Here is an 11,357-nt window from a genome sequence, read left to right on the forward strand (position 1 = left end):
GAGGGCGTGGGGGGAGCCTGCTCCGAGGAACAGCTGCGAGGACAAGCCCGTCCAGGACAGGAGAAGACACCCAACCGGCTGGGCCCACGAGGTTCTTGGAAAGCCAGGAGTCAGGTGGAAAACACTGGAATGGAGAAGTGTTACCGCAAGTTCGGTACTTGTCCCCGAGGCCGAATCAGTGAGAAAGAAGAACGGGGACAAGTGGCTTGAGGAAAATGAAAGAGACGTTTATTAACTTCCCGGTAAATGAGGAGGCAGCGGATGAGCCTCTCAAAAACCCGCCGTCCTCCCTTTGAGCAGAAATACAGGGCTTTTTAAAGAGGTCGGGCTTGGGTCTATGCGACCAGTGTCACACGGTGCGGATTTGGGCTATTGCTTCACTGTAGTTGGTGGCTTTGGTCGATCTGATCTCGTCTCCAGTGACGATGATCTCGTGGCCTCTGGACATCTCCTATGGTTTAAGGTACTAGAAAACAAAGAACAAAGTACATTTTTCTTCCCCTTTGATTTCTGGCCTCTGGCGGGCATGCAGATTTTAATTTCCAAAAACGGGTGGGGCTTTTAAAGAGCCAACTGTCACATTTTGCCCTTTTGCAGCCCTTTACAACTGCTGCAGAAGGAACGGGGCGGGGGTAGACCTGGCAAGGCCGTCGTCACCCCCTGGACAGGAGAGTGGACCAGACTCTGTCCTTGCTGCACACGGCCCCAGTTTAAAGGAGAGAGGAGCTAATATTTACAGAGATCCACTTAGAACGAGGCTCTTCCCATGAAATCTCATTTGGTCCTTTACTATTTACCGCTGGGCTGCCGCAGAGAAAGGCGTTTCTCCTTCCGAGGTGACGGTGGCACCGAGTGCGCATGCGAAGGCTTCTCGCGGGTCCGAGACAACGGCGCTCTGTTCTCGCGAGCCTAGACGGCGGCATTCTGCGTGCGGTGATTCTAATTATGAATCAGCGATCAGGGCAAGGGTGACTGTAATCGACTTAAAGGTCAGTAGGGGAAGAGTGAGCTACAGAATCATGAAATAGTGACGCCGTGAATCCCGGACGGTGCTTGTGTCTGTGTGTGCTGCAAATGTGCGAGCGAGAACGCGCTGTCTGCCGCGCGCGGATGTGAAACCGGCCCAGGGGTTTTGCTGCAGAAGCCAGAAGCGCAACATTCGCGGCCTTCCCCAGTGTGAACTAAAATAAAATTTTAACGCTCACCCCCCCCACCAGCTGACTAAATGGACCCCCTCGTGGCCAAAGGAATATCCTAAAACTAAATTGCCTGCCTGGAGGAGGGAGGTCAGACATGCCTTACCATGCCCCCCTCCCTTCTTGGGGACATCCTTCCTAACCCATTAACAGGCCTAAGGGTATGCAAGACAAACCTGCAGGTCCTCGATTTACACAACAAATCTTTGTCCAGTGGCTCATCTCTGATAAACAGCTCCTTGTGTTAAAACATTCCAAGCCTCTAGACAAAGCTTCATGTCTTTAACCAATTACAAGCCAAAGAATCTTTAAACCCACCTATAACCTGTAAGCCCCCGCTTCGAGATGGCCCACCTTTTCGGGCCAAACCAATGTATGCCGCCTACGTATTGATTTATGACTTTACCTGTAACCTGCCTCCCTAAAATGCATAAAACCAAACTGTCACCCAGCCACACCGAGTCCACTGCTAAAGGCCTCTTGGGCGTGGCTCCGAGTCATAGTCTTCAAATTTGGCTTGGAGTAAATCTTTAAAATTATTTTACAGAGTTTGGTCTTTTTTTCCGTTGACATGAGAAAGGCAGGGTAAGGAGAGGTGGGGACCCTGGAGATGAGGGGTGCGCGGGATGCGAGACCGCCCTGAATAAAGTGGAACATCCTGGACATTTCATTGAAACGGCAACCAAGGCTGCTTCCGGGTTACCTTCCAGAACTCTAGGCATAATGAATGCAAATCAAGGAGTGGGGTGGAGTGAGTGGCATTGATGCAGGAATCACATTTTATATTAACTATTAGTAATCAAAGTGCTCTGCCCCTGGTGAGTTTCCTAAAATTTCCTCCCTGCGTTCTCACATCCCAAAGGGGGCCAGCGGTTTCATCTGACACACCTTTCTGCCCACTGGCTATTTCACAGGATTCAACTGGCTTTTCTCCAGTTGATAGGAAAATGCAAATCTGTAAGGAGAATATGGAAATTCACCCTTTTAAACTAGCTAAATGTCAGACGTTACAATAGAAACCAATGAGGTGACAGGAAGTTTAAAGGAATGCTTCAAAAATGAAAATAAGGCACTCAAATGGGCAGTGGAAATCAAAAGAAATTGCAAAGCTACCATGTAAAAAGAGCTAATTAGGAGAGAAAGAGCAACCTAGATCATGTGACAGGCAAGACAGGAAGACACACAGGCCACCTCCAGAGGGGAGGGAGGTGGGTGTCAGCGGAGCCCAGGGAGCTACGGTTCTCTCTCGTCAGCCACAGCAGGACGCTGCTGTGCGTGGGAGGGAGCAGACCAGTGGCCGTGGGGACTGGGACAGGTGCGCTCTGCTCAGGAAGCATTTGAAGCCGTGCTGCCCGGCCGGCGGCCCGCGCCTGTAGTCCCAGCGGCTCGGGAGGCTGTGGCGGGAGGATACCGTGGGCCCAGGAGTTCGAGGCCAGCCTGGGCAGAGGAAAAAAATAGCGCTGCCTCAGCCGGCTCGGGACGCTCCTTGCTCAGCAGCCCGCGGAATCACGGTCCCCGGGAGCAGCAGCTGTGCGGGCCCCCGAGGGTCTTCCGAGGGTGGCATCTGCAGAGAGCTTGGGGGCGACGAGCATGTCCCGGCGCACCTCGCGTCCAGCCTCCCACAGACGGCAGGCTCTCGGGGTCAGCCCGGGCCTGCCTCTCCCCGCGCGGCGCTTCCTCCAGGGGCAGCTCGTCGCGAACCGGTTCCGAGTCCCACCTGGACGCCGGGACTCCAGGCTGAGGGCTCCCACTGCTTTCACCCTGGGAGGCCGAGACTTACGCACTCCAATGCCGGTTTTTGAGGGTCCCCAAACGCAAACGCGCACATGCAGGGGTTTGGCTGGAACCGCCCTGCCGGTCTCCCCGCGGCCCCTCTGATCCCGTCTGCTGCGGCCCAGCGTTTGCCCCCGCGGCCGGGGCCTCGGATCGCCTACTGCTCTGGCCGCCCAGGCCCCGCGACCGTCACCTGTCACCCAGCGGGCCTGGCGCTCGCGACCTCGGCCCTTCGCCACTGCTCTGCTGAGGCCGGGTCGGGACGTGCTGCCCTCCTGGCGCCGGCGGGCTGCGCGGAGTGGGCGGAGCAGAGGGCGGGGCGGGGGAGCCCGGGGTCAGGGGTCGGGGTCGGGTGGGGTCGGGGTGGGGGCGGGGCGGGTCCAGAGCGGCTCCCGGCCAGGCCCGCACCGCCCGCAGGGGCCCAGACCAGCGCCGCAGAGACCGGAGTGCCCTGCTCGCTGTGCAGAGGGTGAGGGTTTCGCTGGAACAGACTTTCCATGGCGTATTTTAAACGTGTAAATCATTCATACTGCTTTGATGGCAAATCTTTGATTTTGTAGACAAACACTGCATTTTCAGTCTTTCCTTTTAATAATTTTTTATGAGTGTCTTTGTGTTTCTGTCTGCTTCTTGCCTCTAGTGACCAACAACGTGGGCATTTGTCTTTAACTGTAACACAGAAGGATGTTTTTAAACAAACAAAAATCAGTCAATAAAATGAATCGGAGCGGTCGGTGTGGAACCTCCACCCAGCTACGCTGTGGGCTCCCAGAGGGCAGGGACCCCGGCTTGGTCACCTCGTTCCCCAGGCCCTGGCCGGAGGTGCTGGTACGTGTTCTCCACACAAGCTGCGAGCGGCTGCAAGTGAGTGACTGCAGGGGTGGCCAAAAAGGACGGTCTGGAAAGGCTTCTGGAGGCAGCCGAAGAACATCTCCCAAACCCTTCCACCCAACAGGGTTTTGTTTGTTTGTTTGCTGGTTTTGGTTTTTGTTTTTAAAGAAACAATCTTTTTCATATGCAGAGGACGGAACAGAGCAGTGGGCATCGGGGCCTGAGCCCGCCGGCGGGTGGGGCAGGAGGGCAGCAGCGTCCAGGGCCCGAAGGAGACTGGGGAGAGGATGGTGGGGGGAGGCAGAGGCAGAGCGGGATTTCCCCAGGAGTCACAGGGCAATCCCGGCGTCCACCTGTCGTGCACACGTCTGACACGTGAGCAAGGCCTTGTGGAATGAAACTGCCCCTTAAAGCGAACACGTTAAGGGCCTTGAAAAGCGACTAGTTTTCTCTTTCAGATGCTGCCTGCGTGAGATGAGTGTGGAGTGAGCTGCTGGGGTCGGAGCCGCGTGGCTGGAAGGCTTTGCCATGTTCGCAAGGAGCCCTGGTGCAGTTTGCTTCCTTCCTGGCCCTTACTGCAAACTGTAATTCTTGCATTTGTTTGTGTGCTTTTCTGTTTCTGTCTCTCCCCTCGCCCCCCAGACAGTAAATCCCATGGGAGTAAGAGATCATCCTGTATAGCATCCTTGACAAAAGTAACTCCATCTTAGAAAAGGACCCCATCTTACATTTCACAAGGCATAGTGCCAACAAAGACCAGGCGACATCTGTTCGCCTGATCAACAGAGACCACACCCAACCAGACACGGGCATAACTTTACTATCAGCACCCCCCAGAGGACTCATGGACTTTAAAAAAAGCAGGATTTCACCAGTTCGACACGGCTGTCTCAACAGACACCGTCTTGCTGTCACTGGTGATCAGCACCCGGCATCTGCTGCCAGAGTCTCCGCCCAAATCAAGGACTCGGCCTTGCAAGATGTCGATGACCATGTGGGTCAGCCTAGGGCACACTCCTCGTCCACGGCACTCTCCTTGGACTGGTTTGTTAGCCCCTTTTCCTATCTCCGTTTCTCTTGATGGCACATGTTTGATGTGAACGCTGTAACCTATAGCATTTATATATGAACTATATGACGGTGCGTGGTTTGCAGTACTGACTGGCTGTGGACTGGCTCCAGCCTGTGTGCCCGGGGCTCTGGCTGCCTAGCGAAGGCGCAGTACTAGCAGCCGCCTCCTTGGGAACGCTGGGGATCATGGCTTTGATGACTGAATATACATCAGTAAAAGTCTGAACTTGTGGAAAGACACCAATGCGCAGGGACCTGGTTATAACTGACCTTGCGCTGCTCACGACACATGTCGTCTTTGCCGTGGTCTGAATGTCTGTGTCCTCTTAACCTACCCCCTAAAGTGATGGTATTAGGAATTGGGGTCTGTGGGAGGTCAAGAGGATGGAGCCCCCGTGATGGGATTGGTGACTTTGTAAAAGAAGCTTGAGGAAGCCCATTTGCCCCTGCGGCCACGTGAGGGCGCATAGACGGTGTCGTCTGTGAGGGACAGGTCCTCACCAGGACCCAAATCTGAGGGCGCCTTGATCTTGTTCACTTCAGAACTGTGAACAGTAAGTCTCTGTTGTTTACAAACTCCCCAGTCTCGGGTGTTTAATTAAGGCAGCTGCAGGGACTAAGCGATGACTGACACCGAGTCCACAGAGCCTATTCCTGCTCCAGGCATGTAGTAGGTGCTCAGTGAGCGCTTGCGGAATGATGGACTGCGCAGGAAAACTCAAGTCATGGAAAGGCAGACACCCTTTCGTGTGTGGAGTTGGCCCCATGTTTTCTGACCTGTCACTTTAATCCTTCACCACAATGAGGTGGTTGCTGGAACGCCCCACAAAGCTCCACCGACCCAAGGGTCAGGCAGGGTGGACGGCTGCTGCACCAATGCCCGGGGCCTCCTGGGAGCCACCCCCACAGGAGTTTATCTTATATACAAAAAGGCTGAGAGAACCTCAAAGACGGGGCTGCCCACTGGGCAGATTCTAGTCTGGGGCTTAATCTGACGAGGAAGGAGGGCAGAGCCTCCCCCAGCGCAGTTACTGAATGGGGAAGACACAGGAGGTGGAGCACGTTCCCATCTGTCAGGGCGCAGCCTGGTTCGGCGAACGCTCTTCCCTCTTCCCCAGCTGTCGCCGTGGACCACGGCCAGCAGGCTGTCGTCTGCGAGGGGAGCAGATGGCGGGTGAATTTCTGAATGGCCGGCTTCCCCAGGTAACCACTCGGGTAGGAGAAGAAGCAGTCCCTGCCTCGAAGGTTCAAGTCACACAGGGCTGGCTCCGGTCTCTTCCATGAGCACGACTGTTTAACAAGTGATTTGGAATGTGACAATGACGTTCAGTGGGTGCGTGCACAGGGATCCCTAGTGCATGTACATATCAGCCACTTTCTTATACTATCGGCCTCGCCCCACTCAGCCCGAGGTCTCTCCACCCAGGCGTTTGCCACTGGGTAGAAAAATGCAGCTCCAGGCACATGTCCGTACACCCACATTCTCAGCAATTTCTCTTCTGGGATTCAGGAGTTTTGCCTCAACCAAGGGAGCCAAAGGTATTTGAATAGCATCTTCTCAGTAAAAGTAAATGGTCCCTTAGAGAAAAAGTCAGCAACATCCTCGTTTCCAAAACTTCTTCCTAGACACGTATTTCCCATAAAGAAGCCAACACGCTTTAGCGCTGGGTGTAAGGTCTAAAGAGCCACCTGGCCCGTGCGCCTCAGCGCTGGGCCTCCGGCTGCAGCAGAGCAGATCTCCGGGCCAGGGCGGGTTTCTGAGGGTACCATTCGGAGTTTCGCTTTTATGAGACGTGTGTGTCTAGCTGTCCTTTCCCAACTGCAATCCAGGCTTGACTGGCAAAGCGCCACTTAGGGATTCGTGCCCGCGCCCCTCATGTCTGCAGTCTGGCATCGAGCGGTAACTGCCATGTGATCCCCCGGCGAGGGCCACCCCTCCCGGAGCGTCCCGGCCTGCCTTGTTTTACGTTATCACCACCGCAGAGCGATTTCACTGCCAGCGTCACCGGGGACTTACGTTCACTGCTCGTTTAGAGGCTCGGGACCTGCTTTTGGCCTGAGTCACACGCACACACTTGCTCACGCCTGGTTACCGTGAGTGGCCGCCGGTCAGGCCCGGAAAAGGCCCACACGCACATCAGGGCTGGGCGGCCTTTCCCCGCTTAAATGTTGCTTCTCATCTAAGTCTGAGCCCCGGCGGCCGCTCTGTCCCCTGAGGGGCTTCAGTGCAGGACCTTCGGTCAAGGTCTGCCGTAGATCTCGACCCCTCGATATTGCCCCCGGGGGGCCAGAGCAGAAGAGAAGCCAGTCTTAAATCCTCTGCTGCTAATGACTTGTGGGCAGAAACATTTGGTCTTCACCTGAAGAATCCCGAAATCCTTGCCCAGCACGACTCCCGGTGCTCCCCGTGCCCTCCCGCCGTTCCGTGATGTCCCTCACTCTGTGAACCTAGCCATGAGCGCGCGGCCGCGCCGGGGGCTCCCTAAAGTGGATATTTGCAAAATTTCAAAAGAAATGCGAATTTGTAAAGTTATTCATTACTTAGGCAATGTGGATTCTGGATATTTAAGATTGGGAATGTATGAGTCATCCGGACGACCTCACTGAGAGCCCGCCCGGCTGTCGCCGTCCGTGTCCGAGCCAGCTCTCCAGGCTTTCCGGACACGGCTGCACCCCGACGCCTGCGCGGCGCCCCACCCAGCGCCCACCTTCGCCCGTGTGCCCACCCCAACGCCCGCTGAGGGGCTGACACTGCATTTTTAGGTTAACAAAACCAAGAAGGGCAAGTTTGCTCAAACTGGCAATGAATTTGAAAGGGAAACTCGCGGCCGTCTGCGTGGAATGAGAGAGCTCTGCAAGGCCAATCTGTTTTATTGGGTGACTTTTAGCGGCGCAGTGATGTTCTTTATCATAAGAAGACTGACAAGTCCTACACAGGGAGAAGAGATTTGACGCAGACATTGAAGGAGATGTCGTCAGCATAAACCAAGCAGAGCAGAGTAAGTGGCTTCCCCCGAGAGCAATTCTTCCCGTCTAATCTCTCTTCACAGCTCACTAGTTCTCTGGAAATCGGTAAAAGGTGTTTCCCATTATCCCGCCCCAGGAGCTCGTTGCTGCAGGTGGCACCCAGGCTCTGCAGCACAGCACACGAATGTGGCGCCACCCGGCAGGCAGCGCTGTCCTCCTCGCAGGCCACCGAGGTCGCAGACGCGGGTGTGCTTGCAGGAGGAGGCCCTCTGTGTCTGTGGGGACGCCTGGCACCAAGGCCCTTCCTCTTAGTGCTGTCTGCGGCCTTGAGCACACTAACAAGCCTCAGCTGTCTCTGTGATGAGGGGTACTGTAGCTTCCGGCGTGTTCTGAGAATGGACCGCACCCTCGGGGGGAGAGCCTGCCTGTCCTGGGCACGTGGCAGGTGCTGGGTCGGTGGGGCCAGTGCGCGGCAGGGATGCTTTCCAGGCATGGTCTTAAAAGACAGTGGGTAACTTTTGGTTTTGGGCAACTTCAATGCAAGCAACCTAAGTTTCCCTGGTTCTCACCTCACGCGAGACACGTGGCTGAGGTGGTCTGGGAGACAAGCCATGGGACAGGGAGTGTGACAGAGGTACCATTGTTACAGACCCTGGGGAGGGATGGAGCTCCCCAGACAGACAGGGGTGCCCCTCCTCCGTCAGGGTAGCTGCTCCGAGCCAGGATCTCGAAGCAGTGGCAGGGCGGGCAGTGGGTTCTCTGGCTGCACAGGAGGCCGGCAGGGGCGCCGTCTGCGGGGCAGAGCCACGGGCCACGCCCATTCTGCCCGGCCTGGGAGCAGCGCGTTTGGGCGAGGGCGACCGCACCTATCAGGTGCCAGTCTGGTGGAGACAGGAGGACTAGGGGGAACTTTCATCTTCTGAATTCCCGGATGCTTCTCCCTTACGGGGGGCGTTTCTGGAGAGGAAGGACATGGAAGTTAAGGCAGGAAGTCAGCTCCCCAAACTTTCAGGGTCTGACAAGTGAGATGTCGCTTTGGGACTTTGGAGGTGCTGAAGACTGTGGGAATTGCCAGTGACCCATCTTGAAGCCGGGCTCAGCTCCCTGTGGCCCGTCAGAAGCGACGGCACAGGCTCAGAGCCGAGGAACTCTGGGCTGTGGCCTGCAAGTGGTTTGTTTGCAGGAGCAATGAACCCTGTCCATCATCAGATTTTGCATTTAACAAGTTCATTTTTATTCAAGAACTCCTGGAAAATGAGCTGGAGAACTTTTCAGACTTTTGTTGGATCATCTGGTCACCAAGAAGGGATTTTCTTGAGATATGAAGGGTGGTCTCCCAGCGTTTAAGTTTCCGAGACAGACAGCAGAACAGGCACATTGGGATTCCTGTTTTACTAATCCGGTGTATTTTGGCTGTCAGGGAGCTTTAGAAGAGGCCTGTATTGCCCCATTCCTCTTCAGTAGCCTCTGCAGCTTCCACAGTTGGCTGAGAGATGTGACTTGGCTCACGGAGGCCACTGGCAGAGTTAGTGAGCTGCAGAGTGGCCCACTGGGCCCGTGGGGACGGTTCTGAATCGCAACTGCAACTGGAGGCGGGTGAGTGAGGCCCCGTCCCTCCCTCGCGTAGCTGCCGCCCTCGCCCTTGGTTATAGCTGCCAGCGGAGACCTGTTCAGACTAAGACAGGCTGTAGATCCAGCCAGCGGGGGTGGAAATGATTTGCCTATCAGTAAGCCTGGGGTCTGTGACTTGAGAGCTCCAGCTGTGGCCGCTGCCCCAAGGCCTCCTCTCGAATGGGCTCTCTGCCTCAGACCCCTGACTGCGCCAGACCCCCACTGGGGCACCGTCTGCTTCCCTTTCCCCTGAGGAGCGGATGCCAACCCGCTCCCCTCCCTACAGGCCTGCTTCACCCAGAAGGATGCCTGGAACCACCACTCCTGCCCTGCCCCTGCCGGGAAGACCCTACTTGCCCACAGCTTCCGTGGCCCCACTGCTGAAGGTCCAGCCCAGGAGCCAAGCACAAGAACCACCCCCACCGCACCTCCCCCCCAGAGCAGGCAGCCCACTCGCTCCCCAGCCCAGGCTGCCCCTCCTCTCCCACCAGCCCCAGGACCTGGAAAGCCCGGCCCACAGGGAACTGGGTCTGAGACCCAGAGCCTTCCCCTTTGCTCTGCCCTAACTTTCTGCCTCCCTGCGCTCTGCTCTTACTCCTGGGAAGGCATTCATGTCCAGCGCAGGACGATGCTTTCACTTTCAAAGGCCAGTTGAGAGCTGTGAAAATTGTGGGCGAGGCCTGTATAATTCCGTGCCTGGGTACACCTGAGCTCTCTCTGGGTCAGGCCAGCTCGGCAGGGCAGCAGCCTGTGGGTCTCAGCACACGCTCCATCCCCCCGACAGTCTGCACAACCTGCCCTCACTCTTCCTGGGCCTCCAGATTGTAAAAGAAAAGCCTCTGCACGTGCTGATCTTAAGACTCTCTATTCCTTTTCTCTTAACAATCACTCCCGTCCCGAGTTTCCCACCGACTCCCTTCGCCCTCCTGTTTCCAGGCTGGGGGAGGCAGCCCTTCCCTTCCCCTTCCCTGGGTGTCATCCCAGCCTGTTGGAGCCCTGCATGTAAGTGGCAGGAGGCAGGGGCTTTTCAGCAGCGGCCTGAGAGTTTGTCCATCCTGGTCTTGACAGTGAGGCTGCCGCTGCAGTCACCTGTCACTTTTGATTCACACCCCATTATTCACCTTGATAGCAAAGGTGTGTGGCCCTGAGGACAGAGCATGTTGGCAATAATTGGGGCAGATGCTTATTTTGAAATTTTCATGGCCTCCCCTTCTGTCTTCCTTTCCCCTCTGCCCTCCCTGTTTCAGCACCGGCTGGCTGGGCTTGCCTTCTGAAACTCGGCTTTCTCCCCAGCTCACACCACAGGCTTTCTGAGATTGTGAAGAATGCTATGGTGAAGATTAGAAGCACTTTGAGGGGCTTGGGCCAAAAAGTCCTAGAAAAGGCCCAGCTGCCGGGGCTCTCCCCCTCTGGTGGGAGGTGCAGGCGCAATGTGGTTGGGGGTGGGCCAGAGTGCTGATGCCACTGAGGGGGCTCTGTGGCCCCAGGCCACCTTCTGAGAGTCACTCTAAGGAGATCAATTATCCAATAGGCTACATTGGACATGCAGAACACAGTGGAGGGAAACACATTTCACAGATAATAGCAGAGACCATCAGGGCTGTACACTCTAGAGCACTCAATAATTGGTCATTGGGGTCTGGTTTAAAAGGAATTGCCTCCTGACTCGATAGACCTTAACCCATGGGGGCTCTGTGAGCCCACTCTGGAGCAGAGGGCTGAGCTTCCCTCAGGCAAAATTGCTCCTCTGAATCCATCAGAGGCCCTGGGGTGGTGGGAATGAGGAAGGGGATGACAGCCCTCTCTAGATGTCAGCCCCTGGAGGGGTCTGTGAGACCCAAGGAGGGAAGTGACCCAGTGCCAATTGGCAGAGACAGGACAGACATCAACCTGTGGCATTCACTGTGG

At 56.0% G+C, this 11,357-nt stretch overlaps 1 long non-coding RNA gene across 1 annotated transcript; it reads right to left on the reverse strand.

The window, feature by feature from the left end:
- Window positions 1-263: 263 nt before the first annotated feature.
- LOC105816287 lies at window positions 264-3,043 on the reverse strand. The gene is made up of 3 exons (XR_001137785.1): window positions 2,977-3,043; window positions 798-939; window positions 264-466 (listed from the first exon to the last, which is right to left on the reverse strand). It is a non-coding gene; the product is annotated as an uncharacterized LOC105816287 (long non-coding RNA).
- Window positions 3,044-11,357: the final 8,314 nt, after the last annotated feature.

This window comes from Propithecus coquereli, unplaced genomic scaffold, assembly GCF_000956105.1.
Source record: "Propithecus coquereli isolate 6110/MARCELLA unplaced genomic scaffold, Pcoq_1.0 Scaffold36, whole genome shotgun sequence".
Classification (NCBI taxonomy): Eukaryota; Metazoa; Chordata; class Mammalia; order Primates; family Indriidae; genus Propithecus; species Propithecus coquereli.